Source organism: Canis lupus, chromosome 11 (assembly GCF_011100685.1).
Source record: "Canis lupus familiaris isolate Mischka breed German Shepherd chromosome 11, alternate assembly UU_Cfam_GSD_1.0, whole genome shotgun sequence".
Taxonomy (NCBI): Eukaryota; Metazoa; Chordata; class Mammalia; order Carnivora; family Canidae; genus Canis; species Canis lupus.
Window position 1 is genome coordinate 4,635,202 of NC_049232.1, and position 20,182 is coordinate 4,655,383.

Consider the following 20,182-nt stretch of genomic DNA (forward strand, 5'->3'; position numbering starts at 1 on the left):
CATGGACTTTTTCAGTAATTGACCACATGTAGTCCATGAAATAAGTCTCCAAGAGATTCTATAGAATTAGCATCAGTGTACATAGTGCATGTTCTTAAACAACAGTTTAGAGAAATTAGCAACCAAAACTCTAAAGGTAACTAAACCTAAACCAAAATCATCCCCTTTTAGCCTATCTCTGGTAATAATCATTATTTGCCCTAACAAAAACTCCATGTCAATAGAGAGTCTATATCCTTCCAAACTCTATATTGATACAGAATTTTTTCAAAAGCAAAAAACAGGATCGTTCTTTTGATTACATCATTCTGTTTTTTTTTTTTTAACTCAGGCTATCACAGATATGTTTTCATGACAGCACATGCAGGTGTCCTTCCATAATAGATGACTGTGATAAAATCTTCCATCTAAAACAAAAGCTTCGCACAAGAGGTACATGACCTTGGGTCACCTCACTTTGCTCCTGGTGATCTATTATCTAACATCCTGTTCTTCCAGAATTCAACTAAGAAAGACTCAAGACTGTCAGTGGATAGCCAAAAATACAGGTCTTAAAGCTGTGATGTGCTTTATTCATGGAAAAAATAATAATTGGCAGTCTCGGTGAGAGTTTTTTGCCTTTGATGAGACTTGATTTTAGCACAGCTCAGAATTTCATCTCCAACAACTGTAAATCAGAAAGAGAAGGGAGCCACTGGGGTGGGCATAACAAGTTAGTGACAACCGGGTCTGGGAATAGGATAAACACACAAAACAGTGAAAAGGGTACTCTATCAGAAACCATAGTGAGCAGTGCAGTGTCACTGTTACAGCTGAACAATTATCTAGAGCCCAATAGAGAAAAAGACCATGTTAGTCATGAAAAAAACTAACATCTGTATTACCTAGTCAAGTTAGGAGGACAGGGACAGTTATGTAGATAATTTTAGAAAACAAAAAATACATATAAGCAGTAAAGTTGGTTTGATGCAGTAAGTCACCTCGTTGTTCGGGATTCAATGATCAGAAATGTATTGAATGTGCTCTGCACTGTAGCAAGAGCCTTCACCAGCCTGGACCTCCCTGATGCTTCTCTATTGGGGCGCAGCTGGCTGCTTCCTGCCCTCACTCAGCAAATGTTTCTTGAGTACTTGCCATCTCTAACAGGGCTTGCCAGGTGTTGTCAGGGCTGATGGAGGGCAGTTAAAGAAAGCTTTGGCCATGGACCTTTCCCTGAGGTTCACCATCCAGGATAGTTGAAGATGTGCACCAGTACCAGCTGGTTGGAAAGGGGTGACTGCCCCAGAATGGGACAGAGAATGCTATGGTAGTACAAACTAAAGTGTCCTTTGAATAGGATTGATGCTCTCAGGTGTCCTTGAGAATATCAGACAGCCATGAACCAAGAGCTCACGTTAAAGAGAGAACAGACATGTTAGTAACACTGTTTGAGAACATACTGTGTACAGATAAGGTCAGAAGGGCAGATAACATCCTCATTTAGGAAACTCTAAGTGCCAGCCCAAGAGATTTTTAAAGCGTTTTCTACAAGAGAATGACTATTTAAATGCTAGAGAACATGGGGGTCTTTAATGCAGTACTCACAGTTGATTTAAATTTTTTCTGCTTCGGTGGAAGTCTTGTTGGTTATTTTCAGCATTTGGTCCCATAATGTTCATTGTTCTCCTGCAGAAAGAACTTGAGAATCATTAGGAGCCGTTGCATTGGGATTACGTAAGGAATGTCTTGCTTCCCGAGTCTAAATCGGATTGAAGAGTTAAAAAAGCACAAGAACACAAGGATCTCAAATTATCCATGGCATAAAATATTTAATTTCTTATGAATAAGAGGATTTTACTAAAATTATTTTTCTGCCCTTGAGGGCTCTCAGGAAAGCATTTTAATGAAGAGTACTGATTTTAGAAGCTTTTAAAATTTTTATAGTAGAAATCGTCTGGGAAGGCACATGGAATAGATCCACGGGTAGCAAATATTGAAACCTGGATGCCCATTGGCGACCCTCAGAGGTAAGGAGGGGAAGCCTGAGTGTGGGGCTGGAAGCAAGAGACCTGGATGCTCACTCTTGGCTGCCGACGATTAGTTCAGCCACCTTGGACATTTCCAGGCTTTGGTTTCTCTAGCTGCTAAATGAAAGGGTTGGCCTTTGGATGGAACTGGAGGGATTCAAAGATCCATTTGTCAGTTCCTAAGTACAGGGAAAGGAGATGGTGAATATGCAGGGAAAAAACTTCAGAGAGAAGAAATGTAAGTTTTAGTAAACTAGCATATTGCAGTTTTCTTACTCTAAACTGAAACAAGAGTTTTGTTTTTTTTTTCCTAGTCTAAGTGCTTCTGCATCTTACGGGTTGCATCTTGTGTGTAGTAAGTTGTCCTGTTGATTGCCATGAAAATCGGGAGACTGTGTTGCTTCTTCATTTTCTGCACAGCCCTGTGTTCCCCTTTGTCTTGTGACTTTTGTAATCATTAGACCCTGTGGAACCAAGGCACCTTCCTATTTATCCATGACACACATATGTGGTAGTAACTTGGAGGTATTTAATACAGTAATAAGAGTCGTTTTAAAATTTGTTTTCTTATGGGCACCTTAGTGGCTTAGTGGTTAAACGTCTACCTTTGGCTCAGGTCATAATCCTGGGGTCCTGGGATCGAGTGCTCCCCATGGGGACCCTGCTTCTCCCTCTGCCTATGTCTCTGCTTCTCTCCTTCTCTCTGTGTCTCGAATGAATGAATGAATGAATGAATGAATGAATAAATAAATAAATAAATAAATAAAAGTTGTTTTCTCTTTCAGTGCGTAAGTCCCGTAGGCTCTTTCTAGTGTTTTGGCACATAATCTTCATTATTCACATATGGAAAGAATTCTGGAATCATGCTGCTTCATTAGGATTATATAAGGAACATCTTTCTTCTAGAGTCAAAGTCAAACTAAAGAGTTTTAAAAAGTACAAGAACACAAGAATCACACATTGGCAGATGCCTAAAATACATAGTATCTTACGCATTAAATAATTTGTCCTTTTACCCTGGGGAAAGGGGTTGTAATAATTTTAGTTAAGTTGATAGGATTTGGATTATGAAAGAAAACTAATATAAAATCCACATTTCCTTTTAATTCATAAATTTTGTTAAATTTCTTGAAGTGGAGACTCACATAAGCAATCAACAAATTACAACATACCACCACGGGAAACAATAAAAACCTATAAGTAAAAGCATGGGCATTAATATCCTAGGTAATAAATTTATCTTACTCTCTGGCTATATGACAAAAATACCACTGTGCTACCTTTTATCTATCTGGTGTTTATATTCCTATTTAAAGCAATTAACTTCCCTAGCGTTTAGGATTTGGACTTTGTGTAATTCATTATACAAACATTTATTGGGTTCCTTCTGGGAACCAAGTACTGAGCCAGTCAGTGGGATTTTAGAGACAGTCCCCACTTGGGTTCTTAGTGACCAATGGAAAAGACAAATAAATAACAATATTTAAATTACATTTTGACATAAATGCTGTGATGCCTGTATGGACTTGTGCCTAAGGGAGGTAGGAAGTATCTCTCAGATTGTGAAGTTAACTAAGGACATTTATTTATTTTTTTTTTTTTAAAGATTTTTAATTTATTTATTCATGAGAGAGAGAGAGAGAGAGAGGCAGAGACACAGGCAGAGGGAGAAGCAGGCTCCATGCACCGGGAGCCTGACGTGGGATTCGATCCCGGGTCTCCAGGATCGCGCCCTGGGCCAAAGGCAGGCGCTAAACCGCTGCGCCACCCAGGGATCCCAAACTAAGGACATTTAGAAGCCAAGGACAAGAGCAGCAGAGCTCGGTAGGTAGCTGGTGATAGGAAAAAATGCCAGGCATAGTAGGACTGGGACCAAATTGCAAATGGCCTTGGACATCATGCTATGGGGATAGGACTTTGCTTCCTAAAAGAGGAAACCATCCAAGGTTGTGAGGCAAAATGGCATGGTCAGATTTGCATTTTAGAGACCTCTAACCCAGGGATCAGGGAGGAAGGGGATGCCAAGAGATAGACTAGAGAAAGGAGACTGTTGGAATTGACTCAGCCTTTGTCATCTCAGTCCTAGAAGAAGAGAGACAGTGGATAAAGGGATTCTTTCACTTATTCACTAACTAAAAATCCATTTTTTTTTTTAAGTATCTGCTGTGCCACAGCCACAGAACAAAGTGGCACTGGGCATAAAGTGGCACTGGGCATGCACAGCGTACACCTCCTAAGGAGCATTGGTGTTACGGGTGCCGTGGGACTGGTTACAGGTACCACAGGACCAGATAGAGGGGGACACCCGGCCCACCCTTAGGAAGAGGAGGAGGAGAGGGGAGAGATGTTAAGAAATCTTTGGAGATAGGATGTGAAGGCCTGAAGTGAGGTATTCAGGGAGGCTTAAGGTAATAGATGAAAGGAGAGCGCAGAAGCCCTGAGATGTGGGAATAGCATAGACCCTGTGGCACTGAAATTACTTCCACTGGAGCTCACAATGCACATGTCAGACCAGCAAGATTTAAGACTGGAGAGGCCAGCAGAAGCCAGGCCCTGAGGAAATGGTTCCTAAAATGCCTGGGTGGCTGAGTGGTTGAGCATCTGCCTATGGCTCAGGTTGTGATCCCAGGGGCCTAGGATCAAGTCCCACATCAAGCTTCCCATGGGGAGCCTGCTTCTCCCTCTGCCCTGCTTATGTCTCTGTATCTCTCTGTGTGTCTCTCATGAATAAATAAATAAAAACTTTCAAAGAAAGGGCTCCTAATTTAGGAACATTTGAAAGTGGATGTCCTCCCAGCACGATAGGCCCTTGATTGTCAGGATGTGGCATAGTTAAAGGTGACCCCAGCTTGTGCGATGTGGCACAGCTTGCTCTCTGGAGGTGAGGAACGTGGAGGGAGGACTGCCGTGTGTTGCATAAATGGTACCGATTGGAAACAGAGTAGCACTTGTATGTCTGGACGCAGCACTGACCCGCAGAGCTGACCTGGGCCTATGTGTACCCCAGATGTGGTGGTGAGCACTGCACTTGTCTCTCCTCGAGTCAGAGAATTAGGGTACAGAGCCGGGGAAGCCCTCTGCGCGTTTTGGCCAACCCCCTCTCTGCCCCAAATGAATTTCCTTTTAGCATCCTCTACTGCACTGAGTACATTGGCTTGAACAGTACAGGACTTTCTTTCTTTCTTTCTTTCTTTCTTTCTTTCTTTCTTTCTTTCTTTCTTTCTTTCTTTCTTTTCTTTCTTTTCTTTCCTTATTTATTTGAGAGAGAGAGAGAGAGAGGAGAGAGACAGAGCACAAGCAGTGGGAGAGGAAGAGGAGGAGGGACAAGCAGATTCCTCTCTGAGTAGGGAACCCAATGTAGGGCTCTATCCCAAGACACTGGGATCATGACCTGAGCTGAAAGCAGATGCTTAACCCAGCGCCTCAGGATCTCATTTTCTATGCATTATGTTCCCTTCCTAAGCGAGCACAAGGCCACTAGAGGTCCCTCCTGGTCATTCTCAGAAAGCAAAGTTCAGGTGGTACCTGAGTTGTATATGATGGAAATTGTAATTCTGAATGCAGTAGTAATGTAGCTTATATACCTATATACAGTGTGTTTATGGGTGTGGAAGATACATGCTCTGGACAGTATATAAAGTGACATATGCCAAGTGATTGAAGGTTAAATACCATGTATATTAATAATGCACGTGTATGCATATAAACCGAGAATCAAATCCTCGATAAAATGAAAACAAACATGCCCTACAACATACCTTACCTCCATTTACTAAGCAAAAATGTCTGGCAGTTATTACTGAATTGCTTTAATTTTAGAAGTCCACACTCATAAAGTGTTTAGCTGCTTTCACATCCGTGATAGACTCTAAGAACATGTTATTTTTGAGTAAAATATACAAGAAACAAACATGCTAATTAAAGCAACTGGAGTAAAAGAAAGCCATTGTGGGCTGCATTACTCTTCACACTGCTTTGAAACTATTTCTGTGTGAGCTAAGTAGCTGCGTAAGTAAAATATTCACACCATGGGAACATCAGGTTCAAAATAATTTTGACGCATCAAAAGTCTCAGTAACAAAAGATCACCTCAGCACCTATCCTCGTGATTTCTTTCCCCCTATAATTTGCTATTGATACACATGTCACTGAACAGTTGACAAAATTGACCTGGTACCTATATGAACTGCAGCCCACTTCAGTCATTGTTTGAAGAGGATGCCAAGTGAGCAGAGCTGGAATACTGATAATGAGAGACATACTCTGGTTCAGGATGTTTGATTTGGAAAGCTGCCCACCCAGAAAGCCCCTGACCTACACTAGCTTTTTTGTGGGTCCTTTTTGGCCATCAGCTGTGTCCCTCAGTAAGGGCAGGATCGTGGAAAGTGACAAAAGTAAAGCTGACTGGAAGAACATGGGTGCTTGGCCAGCCTGTGGAGATAAAGATCACTTGAGGTGGATTTCAGATCCAGTAGGCAGGGCTGCCTCACCTCCCCTCCTGGCCTCGGTGCCACTGAGTACCATCAGCCCATGAATTCTGAGGTCATTGGATGTTGGAATGAATGGATACACACACATTAATCAAAATTCAACTTATTTCTTTAAAATACTTCTTTACCTAAGAAGCATAACAACAAAAAATTAAGCCAAGGAGAATGACCACGGAGCATAGAAGATTGTGTCAGATGTAGCTATTAGTTTCACGTCCTGAAAGTCAGGGAATGAATTAGACTCCTTTTTCTCATTTCACGTTGGCAGAGAGAAGGTTTAGAGCAAATGCTATGGCTGAATTAAAATGAACTGTGCTATTAAGGCATGATTATGTGTGTTCTGTGGCTCTCCTGTTCCCACTTGGCCGTCTGTTCCTCACTGTCTAGTGTGGTAGCCAGTCACCCCATATGGCTATTCAATTTTCATTTTAAATTGGTCAAAATGAAATAAAGCTGAAAACTCAGTTTCTCATTTGTCCTGGCCACCTTTCAGTGTTCGGTAGGCACGTATGGCTGGTGGCTGCTGAAGTGGATAGCATCGATACGGAACATTTTCAGAATTTTTGCAGAAAGCCCTTTGGGACAGAGCTGGCAAGTAGTTGATACTTCCCCTTCTAATGGGTAATGTTTGCAGTCAGACACTTGTAGGCTGCCCCAAAGCCTATGTAGAGCAGACTCAAATGCTTTATCCCCCGGGGCACCCCTGTGGTTGCCAAGCTGTGCGTGTAGCAATTCTTATTGGCGCGATGGAGAAGAAAGTGAGTACTGATTGATTGACTTTTACCTGCAGAGCCAGGCCTCTGCCACCTAAATATACCATACAGAAAACTCTATGTTTTAGGTCGAGCTCTTACATCTGGGCTAGGGGTTTGGTGGCTGTTAGTCTGATTTGGTCATTTGAGTGGAAGGAAACACTTCTGGCTTGGTAAGGTTCATATTTGGTTAGTACAGCTGAAGAATAGAGTTTAAGAAGATCGTATCACTGCTGGGTGGTTGTACTAAAGAGGTGGTGGACACATATTGCACAATCCAGCTTAAGCTCCTGGGTTTATTGGATTGTTGTAATTCTGCCCCTGATGGCTTTTGGTACCCAGCAAACAGTCCCAGCATGGAGGTCTTCATCCATTCAGGCTTCTTTGTGTGCTATTTCTTTTTATGGATTTCTGAATTCTCTGGGTTAAACAAAGAAAGTCAATCTCACCAATTTGGCAAGCTAAAATTTTGATTCTTTGGTGGTATTGGTGGTAGGGATATCTGCTGTCTTTGGCATCAGCAACTATTTTTCCATTGTATTTGGGTGAGCTCAGAACGTAGCCTACTTTCCTAAGTGTGCCCTCTCCCCGCCTGGCTTCCAAATACAGTGGCCATTCAGCCAGGAGCTGTTTTTTTGGATTGCCATTTTAAATATTTCAAATACAAAAAATTGAAGGCTAATGAAAGCATGTTGAATGGGCTTTTTTGGCCTTCTCATTTTTCTTTTTTGGGCGTAGTTGGCAACATTCGTAGGAACTAGTGACAGCGACGTGATCTATTTCATGCTCAAAAATGAGATTGATTTTTTAATTTTTGTAAGTTCATAAGTAGGCCGGCTACAGTTGAAGATAGTTCATGCAGTGATTTCTCCACTCACCGGTCTGCATTTAGCCAGAGTTTTATGCGCAGTCATTGCCACAATTTCTTTTCTCGTTGTCGGTACTCTGAACCTCCTCTTGTGTCCTGCTATGGTTCGCTCCTTCTCTTCTTTCACTTCTGCCTGTATGAAAATATCTTTCTGGGTTTCATAAATATACTGTTCCAGGTACAAACCTTTAGGCGCTTGATGCAGCAGGGGCTTGAGAGACCCTCTATGGCGGTGGGTTGGGTGGGACGAGGCCCTGTGACCCACATGTGCTCCTCTTGCATGAACCTGGACCTGTGTTTTCATTCAGTTCCTGATGTTTTGGCACTGCAGACTGTATTTTAGCTGCCCATGCTGAAGCAAGCAAGGTGCAATTAGGAGGCCCTCCCAGAGACAGAACATGAGAGACTCCTAACTCTGGGAAACGAACTAGGGGTGGTGGATGGGGAGGAGGGGGGGTGGGGGTGACTGGGTGATGGGCACTGAGGGGGGCACTTGATGGGATGAGCACTGGGTGTTATTCTATATGTTGGCAAATTGAACACCAATAAAAAATAAGTTTATACAAAATAAAAAATAAATATGACCCATTTTATAATAAAAAGTTTTAAAATACAAAAAAAAAAAAAAAAAAAAAAAAAAAAAAGGAGGCTCTCCCAGTCCCAGACTAATTTTTACAACTGAAGCGGGAAAATGTAACAGGAAAACCTTGCACATTACCTTCTCAGAAAATCCGTGATTTTTTCTGTCCTTCTCTCCTGCCATGCCAGAGTCACCTTCAGCTCCACTCTATCTCTGTTTGGTGGCTCAGTGTTCTGACTCTTTGCTTCTCTCTCAGGGGGGAAAAAAAAAAAAGAATGACTTTGAGGAATATTTGCTTCCCTCGAAGCCTAGCCTAGAACCGTGAAGCGCTGGAGGCTCACATGCCTTGTCATCACCTGTTCTAAGTAGGAACTTTCATTCGCTTGGATTTTGAAAATTCAGGATTTAGAACCAATGCGTGATCATTGCCTCCCTGCCGGTGGCGCATGTCGGAGTAGACTGATCGGGATCCCTGGGCCCTATCCTTTTTCAGTTGCCTGAAAGCCCTCGACAGCCCTGCCGAAAATTTCTCAGGAGTCCCTGGGAGATGCCAGGTCCAGAAACGGGCCTTCCTGCTCCCTGGGCCCCCTGAGGGTGGAGCGCGGTGCTGTGGCAGGAGGAAGGCGGCCGGGAGGCTGGGGAAGAGAAGGGCCGAGGAAGGAAGGCCGTCGGCTGGTTCTTTTAATCCTCGTGTCCTCCCCTGGGCTTCCGGCCAAGCATCCCCCCTTCTGCCCGCTCTCCGTGTATTTTGCGCACTGATGTCCTCTGCCCGGTGGCGCTGAGACGGCTCCTGACTTAGCTTCCTTTCTTGCCCACCCTCCTCCAGTCTTCTTCCCGCTCTGGGCAGCCCGCAGGGGTGCTGGTCCCCTGTGCCGGGAGGGGGCAAAACCAAGGCTGCCCTGCGCAGGACGGCGCGCTCGCCAGGGCGGTGGCCCCTGTCGCTGGAGGCCCGCCGCGTGGCCACTCAGGCAGTGTTTCTGGACCCATCAGGCCGCCTTTGGAGAGCATGTCCTTGTCCCCGAGGCTCTAAGCCACAGGGTGGTAGATGGCAGGATCCTCGTGTTTGGAGGAGGGGACGGCTGGGTCACAGAGACTCGAGGCTCTGGGTCGCACAGCGCTAACAAGTGGGGCATCAGCCCCGAGTGCACAGCTGTCCTTCCTTCCGTGACCCCATCTCGGGGTGGTAAACAAGACCCCAAGTTCTGTATCCTCAAATGTGGGTTCAATTGCAACATGGACAAGTTTAAAAAAAAAAAACCACAGGTGTTGGTTACTTGCTTTTTTGTTTTTTTTGTTTGTTTGTTTGTTTTTCTTTTCTTACAGACTTAGGAGATAAAGTCTGGTCTTTGCTCTAGAGATTCTCAGGTTGGGGGGTGAAGTGTAAAGATCAGCTGTGAGCTTAGATTACTTACATTGGATCTGGATGGAGTCTGTGTCTAGACAGACAAACATACATTCTCTCTCTCTTTCTCCTTGTTTCCTCCCCCTCCAACATACCCACCCTGCCTCAAGAGATGTCCCTAAGGTTCTTGGTAATACCCAAGGGCTACCAGGTGTAGGAGTGGCCTGGGACTGTCTGTATCACCTGTGACTGCTGTGTCTCATGTGGAACAATGCCCATGAGATGGGGCTTCCATGGATGCCCTGCTTCCAGGATGGCCAGGGCAGGGGCTTTGACTTGAAGGTATTCCCAGGAAAGCCCCTTACAACACCCCTCATTCTGGCACTGATGTGGCCAAACTCAGCTGGACAGTCTTGAGGATAAACTGGTGTGGCACTGCCACCTAGTGACTGCCCTTCCCACCAATCTTCTCAGCCTCCCAGAAGGAAGGTGAATCTGTCTGCAGACTGCTGGGCCCATGGAAGATCATGCCAGGACTTCTAAAACTAGGGCCTTTTGGGCCAGTGTAGACAAGCTCTAGCTGCCATTGGCAGAGCCTGACATATGTCAGACATGAACTAGATTAAGTGGTATTTGGAAAATTGACTTTCTGGTAGGGGATTCTTTGGGTCTGATCCCGCATGGCTCCATCTCTGCAGGGCCTCTACCTGCCCCTTGGCGGGGAGCTCACAGTGTGTGAGGTGCCTGGCCCAGAGCAGGAGCTGGAGGAATGAAAGGTGCTTTGGAAAATTTAAATACCTAAGGGTCAGGAAATTAATAAAGAAACCAAGAGGGAAAAGAAACTCGGTCAGGGATGCTAGCCTTGGTTATAACATTGTTCGGGAACTGGATGTTTCTTGGATTGCCTGGGGAGCAGCAGGGGCTTGAGAATATAATTTGTGCCAAATTCCAAGGTTTTCTAGTTTGGCCGCTCTCCAGACGTGTTGACATGCAGCCAGCTCCAGATTTTCTGACGGCTGTTGAAGAACCCCAGCAGAAGCTCTAGACCAGTGGTTCTCACTGTGGATAGGGGCCCTTTTGGAAAAGGGTGTTTGTTTATCACTGGGTGCAACCAGGGATGCTCTGTATTCTGACGTGCCTGGGACAGTCCCATCCAACAAAGGATCTGTGTCCCCCTTGACCTTGAACCAACCTTGAACCGCTAGACATTCTATATACTAAAACCCTGTTTATAATTTTTATAGTTTAGACCTAAATCCACTTTAAATATGAACAAAATATTTTTGTTCAATTGTAATATATATTTCATTTTTAGAAAAGGTATTTATGACCTGAATTATGATAATATAATTTATACCCTATTTATAATGTGTAAATGGAGGGAGTGTTGTCATTTGCTATACTTGGGGTTTGGACAGAAGTTTTTCACATTTCAGAAAAATCACATCAGCTCTGACCATGCCCCTGTAGCTTTTGAATTGCCAGAACAGTTCACTTTCATTGGACTGAGCTGCATTCAAGTGCTTTTACAAAAAAGGTGCAAACTGACTGCTCCTGTGTCTTCTAAGTTAGTCTAAATACCCAAGTATTTAGATATTGAAATACATACTTTATTGTAAAGTATTCCTATTTTGCTTCTCTGTATTGAAGTTAGGGTGTTAAGCTGATTTTTGTTCTATAAGTCCTATGTATGGATAAGGTATACTATTTGAATTCCATTTCAGGATCTTAAAAGAAGGCATCAGGTCTGTTAGGATTGAGAACCATAGGTTAAATGGAGTTCTCTGCTCAGGGAAATCTCTCGTGATGGCCACGCATACCCTAGGGTCTTCCATCATCACTTTTAGAAACCAGACTTGCCACCATGGCTTTCAGACCTAGAAGTTCTCTCCAAAGCTGGCCATATTTCACCAAACCCTTTCACCAAAGAGCCCAAACATTGAGAAGGCTTTTCAACTATGTTTTTAGGGTGTCATAGTGTGATGCCATTGTCTTCCTATAGGTCATGTCCAGTAATTATAGAGAATTGAGACTGGTAACCGGCATTTCCGAACTCACTTATTTTCACATAAATGAAAATGTGTGACTGAATAATTGAGAGACAACATCTTTTCAGGGTAACATAATGTAATTCTTCGAGTTTGAAAATCCATTCTCTTATCCTCTTCTTTTCTTGTAGAGACTTTTAGCTTTATTTCATAGGAAGCTTATGCCCTTAGAACATATCCACTGATGGTCCCTACCCAAAGATTAATCTTCTGTATCCGTATAGTGAATGAAATTCTCATTAGCCAAGGTTAACAGATGAGAAGAAATCAGTCATTTTACAGAACTGTTCCCTCTACACACACACACACACACACACACACAGAGAGAGAGAGAGAGAGAGAGAGAGAGAGAGAGAGAACAGGTGGGCAAGAAGCAAAAGAAAGGGAGAAGTGGAGGAAGGAGGGAAGAAGAGAGAGAAGCATTTAGCCTTTTGACATTTCCAAATTAACAGAAGAGAGGAAAGCATTCTAAATGTGCAAGGGTAAAGGAGCAAAGTGTAATCAAAATAGAAAACTCATTTTAGTGTTTTAAAGTTAATAAAGAATTATACATTTAAGGAAAATCAGAACTGGCTCCTGCCTAAATTAAAGTTGGGCTCTATCTGCCCCTTTTCTTGGGACATGCTGATTAGTAGAAGGAAGTCAATGTATAGGGGCCCCCAATTTGTGTTTTCACAACTCAGTGATAGAAAAACAGGAAAGCAAAGAAGAGAATCACATCCATTGAGGCCGTTCACATTCTTTGGCCTGAAGGAACTTTGTGTAAACCATTTACAGAGTAGTTTTATACATAAGATCAATCTGTTCTCACTTTAGAGCACCCTGGCTTAGAGAGGTACTTAGTAACGTGTTTGGACCTACTGGGTTCTACATTCTAGTTGAATTTAAGATGATAATTTAAGGTGGCAGTACTACATTATTCCATGCTCCTATCGTTACTTTCAATCTGTTATGTACATTGTATCTTGCTTGGCCTTTACCTTTTGTATTCACATCCATCATAGCTTCCACATCATTCTTGGCCATTGGTTTTTCTACCTTCCTATATTTTAGGCTTTTCATAAACACTTCTCTTTTTTTGTTCATCGACATGCTCCCTCTTATATGTAGATGTTCTGCATGTTATTGGATGAGGAACCTCTGAGGGAAAGCTCATAGATTGTTCTCAGCCTTGATAACATTATAATCACCTGGGAGCTCTAAAAAAAAAAAAAAAAATTCCCTGTCATGGGATACCAGGCTTTTGCACAGTTATTTTTAAATATTTTGCAGGTGATTCTAATACAGATACAGGTGACCACCTGTGACATGGACCGGTGGCAGATCAGAGATACAGGTCACCCCTCCTTTCTGAGCTGTTGTCACTCAGTACTTTTCTCCTTTGAACCTCGGTTTGTGCCTTCATTGGACTTCTTTTTGTGCTTCTAGATTTTTATTAATTGAATCATTTATTTTATCTGCTTTTACTTTAAATCCAAATTATATGAACGAAGTTGGGATTTGGAGAGAGATCATTTATCATCCTGCTCTCACTTCTCTGTGTCTTCAGCTGGTAGACATCAAAATACCAGCTGCATTACTGACATAAAGCAGATCTGGGTCCTACCACTTGACCCAAAGCCCCATGGGCTGCTGAGTATTCCGGTGATTTACTACTGAAGTCAATGGAGTTGTAGGTACGCCTCATAATCTGGGAGAGTCACCCCTGCCTGGGGAACTGACCACATAGAGAGCCAGAGATGCCTGCTCTGTGGGCAAGCAGAGCAGACAGTGGGGCTGAGCTGCGCCTCTTCAGTTCCTTCTCCCAAATTGTTTATCCCTCTCCTCTATAAATCCAGGAGAAATAGATTGTGTCCCCTCTCCCAATTCACACACAAAACTTAAACAATTAAATCCTGTTAGAGGCAACCATTGTTAAGCTGTGATCCGTTCCCCCCCGCCCCATTTGAAACTCTTTAAGATCTCCTTATTCCTAGTACTTAAAAGGTTTTTTTTTGTTGTTTTTTTTTATTTTTGTTTTTGTTTTTGTTTTTAATGAGACATGCACAGAGAGAGAGAGAGAGAGAGGCAGAGACAGAAGCAGGCTCCATGCAATGAGCCTGATGTGGGACTCAATCTCCAGTCTCCAGAATCACGCCCTGGGCTGAAGGTGGTGCTAAATCGCTGAGCCACCCGGGCTGCCCATAATACTTAAAAACTTAATGCAACCACCTCCACTCCCAATAGCATGGGTCTTTTCTTATTCTGTGTGCAGATACTAACTAGAACCTTAGAGATGCCTGCCCTCGAGTTTTCCTGGAAAACCAAAGAAATAAAAGAATATTTGCATTTCTTTCCCTCCACTTTCTGTGTTGCTCTGGAAATTCAGTTGTTAGGCCCTCTGTGTTGATTCTCTGAGAATTTATCTTTTTCCTTCTTTTACCCTTGTCTTTTCGATCTACTTTCTGGGAGATTTCTGCTAATTTATATTCTTCTTATATTATGATTATTCATTTCCTCCCTCCTTCCATCCCTTCCTTCTTGCCTTTCTTCCTTTTTTATTTTCTTTGCTCCTCCTCTTTTTTGTCTGTATCTTTTCTACAGAGAATATACTGCAAATGTGTGTCAATTATTTGCAGATCTTTCACTTTCAGGAATGGAAATTGGAAGCTCTTTGTGAGGAGAGGAGCTCATTGTGTGGTGAAACTTCCTGTAGGATGGACAAGTAGAAAGCTGCATTTTTCATTAGGGAATCCTTGATGTTTATACATGAATCTCTTTTCTTCACTGAAACTGTTCTGTTTCTCCAAAGGAAAATATTCTTTCTCTGTAATAGTGTGTTCTATTATTGAATTGTATTATAGGGTCGGGGATACAGAGTGAAGAAAGGAAACTAGAGGTGCTGTTGTTCAGTTTGGAAACTTGAATTCAATCCCCATGTTTTCAAGCCCCAAACATCTTTCCTGATCTTCACTGGACCCTGGGTCAGAATCTCCAGTCTATCCCCAGAGAATAAACTCCTGTCTCCTGTTAGTTGTCTGGTAGTACCAGACAGGGACAGGCACCTGGGCATCTATTGTTCAATGTATTTAGACATCATCAGCTGTCTGTTTTCAACTTTGGATCTTACCCACTCTGCATGATAACAGGTTTCTCCAAATTGTGAACCATCCTTGGGTTCTCTGACAATCTGTGCCTTTTAATTGGAGGTATTTAGGCCATTTATATTTAATACAGTTACAGATGTGCTTGGATAAATCTGTCCTCTGGCTGTTTCTTTTCTGTTTGTTCCCATATGTTCTCCATATTCTATCCTTACTGTGTTATCAGTTATTACTCTCTGAGGTATTATTTTAATGGTTCCTTGAGGGTTCCAGCATACCTATACACTTTGGTACACTGTAACTCAATTATATTCTCTTCACTTGACATTATACCACTTACTACAACCTATCTTCAAGTGATACTGAACCATTTTGCAAATAATACTTCAGTTTCTCCAGCATTGGGGTCTTACATCCAAGTACTGATCAGTCCTCAGCTGAATAATTGAGGAGACCTTTGTGCAGACCTCTGGATCTCCCTCTGTGCAGATTTATGCTCTCTGGATTTTGGTCCTGTGAACTGCTAGCCTCCCTGGATTTCCAGCTCTGTCCCTGAACTTGGGGAGACCTTTGGGCTTGCCCAGTTTCCCTCCCTGAGCTGCATCCTGGGGATTTTTTTCAGGTAGTAAGCCAGCGCAACTGTATTACCACTTTGGTACTTTACTGTCTCTCAGGGATCATTGTCCTTTATTAGTTGATGATCTATGTCTTGTTAACTGTTGTTTCAAATACTTTGTCTGGTTTTGTAGTTGTTTCAGGAGGCAGTATAGATGCAGTCCCTTGTTAGTCTTTCTTGGCTGGAAACAGAATTGCCCGTGTTCTTTGGTTTATATAAAAATATGTTATTTTTCATCCTCTGATTTTTCCCTTCCTTTCTTTTTGTTTTTGAGGAGTTATACCTTACTCTTGTGGAGTTATTGCCTTACTTTCCTTTTAGTGGTATCTTCAGAGAGAAAGATGAATTCACAGGAGAGAACTGATGGTGGATTAATCACATGCATTTAAATTTTCATAATGTTTTTTACTCCACTACCAAGGCTAGCATTTGAGATCAGAGCTGACAACTGAGATGAGATCTTTTTGCCATTTGTAGTATTAATGGTATGTTTAATAGAAAAAGATTAATGAACATCGTTTGTCACTCTTAAACTCCATTGTTGAATTATTTTTATAAGTGAAAAAAATACCTTATAAGTTGCACACAGATCTTGGAAGAGAATGTGACAAATCTGATTCATGTTGATTGATGGGCAAGACCCATTTTCGTCCCCTTTTTGTATCCCTGTGTATCTGATCCTGAAGGCCTAGCATATGGCCACAAAGGCATGTCAATTTGAGGACAAATGTTTCCTATTGCCACGGTAATTAATTCAATAAAGACATAATTTTTGTCCTCAAATTCTTCATCATTAAGATTCTAGGGGCACGTTAGATGAGCAAATTATACACTACATGTCTTATAGCCAAGGTTAACATTGGTTGAGAGTGTTAGAGGTCTCAGCAAGAGACTTCTGCAGAGAGAGGAGCAGCCTGGAGTACCATGTTACCCAAAAAACTCTGTGGAGTCTGGAAAAGGAGACAGATGACAAGATTCTCAAAGTATAAATCAAGGCTAGGATGGGGTGAGTTTGTTTCCAGGAAGAAGAAAACACATCTGCCAACAAAACCATGAAAGAGGATGGCAATAAGTGCCAGCCATTCCTGTGGCCAAAGCTCCTATTGTTTGTGGAAAGGTACTGGGGGGAGGGTAGTTAGGGGCATAGGGCAGGGTCTGCCTCGTTTAGGGAAGAAGTTCCTAATGCCCTTGGAAAGATTACCCTGGCAAATTTAAACAAATATTATAGAAAACTGCCATATTTAAGAAAAAGTGGTAGGCCCACAGTCAACAATGAAAAAAATGAATGGAAACTTAAGAAAAGGAATATTTTGCTTCTTTTCAAACCTCAAAGCTGATCTCACAACCTTTATGTCTATGAAGTGTGCACTGCAGTAAAACAATGCAGTAAGTCTTCTTTCTAAACCTCAGAGTTCTTATTTTAAAACCCTGAGATCATCAGGCCTTCCATGCTCTAATTTTAATCTTATTTGTCCTATTTTTACTTAACTAAGTATTCATATTGATCAGAAGTTGGACTTTGAAGAAGCTTGCAATTGCCTGAGTTAAGTTTGTGAAGTAAACATCTGTAAAAATGTCTTGAAATTTTTCTTTAGCGTTTAAGTTATGCATAATAATCACTCACAGTGGTGTGAATCTGGCATAATGCCAAACCTGGCAGTGTTCTAAGCGATAATATCATCCTGCCGATAAGTTTAATATTTGAGTTGCCAGGAAAGAAATCTTGATTATTCAAATAGTGTCTGATGCAGCTCCCTAATTATCTCCCTCTTGACTGTTCACAACTAAGTATGTCTGAATGTAACATAAACATTAGTCTGAGATGTTATTTTTCCATTCTAAGCTACTTTCAGGCAGGTTTATTATTTCATAAGCCAAAAAAAAAAAAAAAAAAAAAAAAAGGATGATTTACCATGGAGTCCCAAACCCCTAAAATACCAATTCTTAGAAAGTTTATTTCTAAGTAGGCCCTCTGCTATAGGATGACAGTGTCTGGCCCCAAAGAATGTGCATAGGGTGTAATAAATATTGACAGAATGGCATCATGCTTGAGAGTCTTTGCAAAGAGACAGATGAGAATGGGAGAAATTTGTGTATTTACAACTTGTGTATTAAAGCCAGCAACTAAAGAGGCATTGGCTTGCCTCAGTGTTCTAGTGAATGCTTTTTAGTGCAATTTTCAAAATTGTTTACTTCTCCAAACTTTGGAAACCAAGTCAAAAGTGTTTCAGAGGGAACGGATTGGGAAGATTTCCACACCCATGCTAGAACTGAGATTTGGACACCAGCCATGAAGGTTCCCCTTAGAGACCCTTTGCTTACAGTTTTAAATCTCAAACTCTTCTTCGTAGTCTCTTGTGCCTTTCAGATGTGTTCTGCTCACTCTGCTCACCCCAATAACTTGAGGGTTTTGCTGGGACATGACCACATTTTTCTGAGCTACTGAGGATACTTTGTGGATATAGAGAGGGTAAAGACAGGAGGTATTTCAGCCAAAAGGGTTACCAAGGTCTCCAAGTAGTAATGGAAAATGAGACAATGCAAGTCAAGGCTTGAACATCACAAATATTTTATATACATCAATGAAATAGTGTCTTCAGCTCTTAAATGTGTCCGATCTTTCTGGAGATCATCCTTGGTGAAGAAGCTTTGTATTACAATTAAAATTTGAGTAGGGAATGGATGCTCTTGCTTTCTCTCTATTGGGTAATGCATTCCCTGTTTTAGGCAATTTGCTTGATGAAGGATACTCAATAGAGAGCCCCGGTATCATGAAAGAGTTATAAGCTAAAGCTTCTGAGGGTCTTATTTAAAATAAATACCACATTCTCCCACAGAAGTCTTATTACTGAGGCACAGCATGCCCCCAAAGCAGTTCACAGAGCCTTTCAGCCCATGTTGTAACTCAGGTGTGCCACGGATCACATCACCCTGTGCACAGGGTACTTAACAAAGTTTCCCAGGTAAATGCGCTCTTCTGTCTTCCCGGAAAGTGAGGAATGCATTTTGACCTCCCTCTGCCTGGCCATTCTGGGAAGAAGGGACCCCACAGCTGGGTCGGTGACATTTCACTGGGGGAAAACAGTGAGGGTTTCTGCCCTCCGAACACCAGTGGCTCACAGGATGCCCTTGAGTAAGCTGTGTGTGTGTGTGTGTGTGTGTGTGCGCACCCATGTGCGCACGCGTGTGCGAGTGCAAGGTAGGAGATTTTTAGCACGCTTTGGAGAGCAAGGCATGAGGACAGGAAAACCCTCTCCAGTGGTGTCTGGCAGCTGGGAAGGAAGGCAGTCCTTAGGAGAAGGGCAAAGAGCCGAGAATGCCTCTGGTGACCAGTCTGGGGTCTGACTGCCACAGAGACCAGAGGAGGGCCACTCTGCCTCAATGACATAGAACATGCATCCAGGGCAAGTTCTTCCAGGTACCAACTTACGTGGCCTCAGTGTTGTATGCATGGTGGACAACAGTGTTCCCATGATGGGCCAGGGTCACTGCTGATTTAAACTAAACATCATAGAGTATCTGTTTCTGATATTAAAACCCTCCTCCTCACCACAAATATCTTGATAGCACCAAGACCAATTAGGATAAATGTACCCCTCTCTCCCTCTCTCTGACTACAAGCTTCCTGTGTGTAAGTGTGAGGCTGTAAGTTCTATTAATCTCGGGTTCTGGGCAGGGACTATGCAATCATTGGCACATTTTGTGTCTTTAAGGAAGACAGCGCGTACCTCCAGGTCAACAGTTGCAGTATTGACCGGTGATGGAGGAAGATGCAGGATGCTGAGGGAGTGTGGGGGAGGGTCTTGGATAAGAGCAGATGGAAGACGCTCCCCCCCCTGCATTTAAGTGGAAGGCTGACTAGGGGTTGGACCATCATGGAAATAAAGGTAGAATAGGACAGTCTAAGCAGAGGGAGTCTCAGGGTTGCAGCTACTGTGAGGGTGCGTGGAGAGATTGTGGGTTGCAGATTGCATGCAGTACTGCGTAGCATCCCCTAAGTTAGGCACACGGGTGGGCATCAAGGAATGATGAGCCATGAGCAAGGTCTGGGCAGAGTTTAGAGACAAATGTGCATTTATCAGTTTACACCAGTGAGAGAAGCAGTTGTCGTATTTTATGGTTTCTCTTTCAGACTTTTTCACGTTGAGAAACTTTCTGATGTCCATCATACTGCTTGGGTAGAACCTCAATTGTATTTACACATAAGACTGAGGTTTGGAAACCTCCACATAGGGATGTGAGCGCCTGCCTTCAGCCCAGGGCGTGATCCAGGAGTCCCGGGATCGAGTCCTGCATCAGGCTCCCTGCATGGAGCCTACTTTTCCCTCTGCCTGTGTCTCTGCCTCTTTCTATGTGTCTCTTATGAATAAATAAATAAAATCTTTAAAAAGAAAGAG

At 42.7% G+C, this 20,182-nt stretch overlaps 1 protein-coding gene across 2 annotated transcripts in view; it reads left to right on the plus strand.

Annotated features, from left to right (window-relative positions):
- The window catches only part of KCNN2 (potassium calcium-activated channel subfamily N member 2), a 454,526-nt gene that overhangs the window by 397,458 nt on the left and 36,886 nt on the right, over positions 1-20,182 (plus strand). The gene's annotated exons all lie outside the window — the stretch shown is intronic.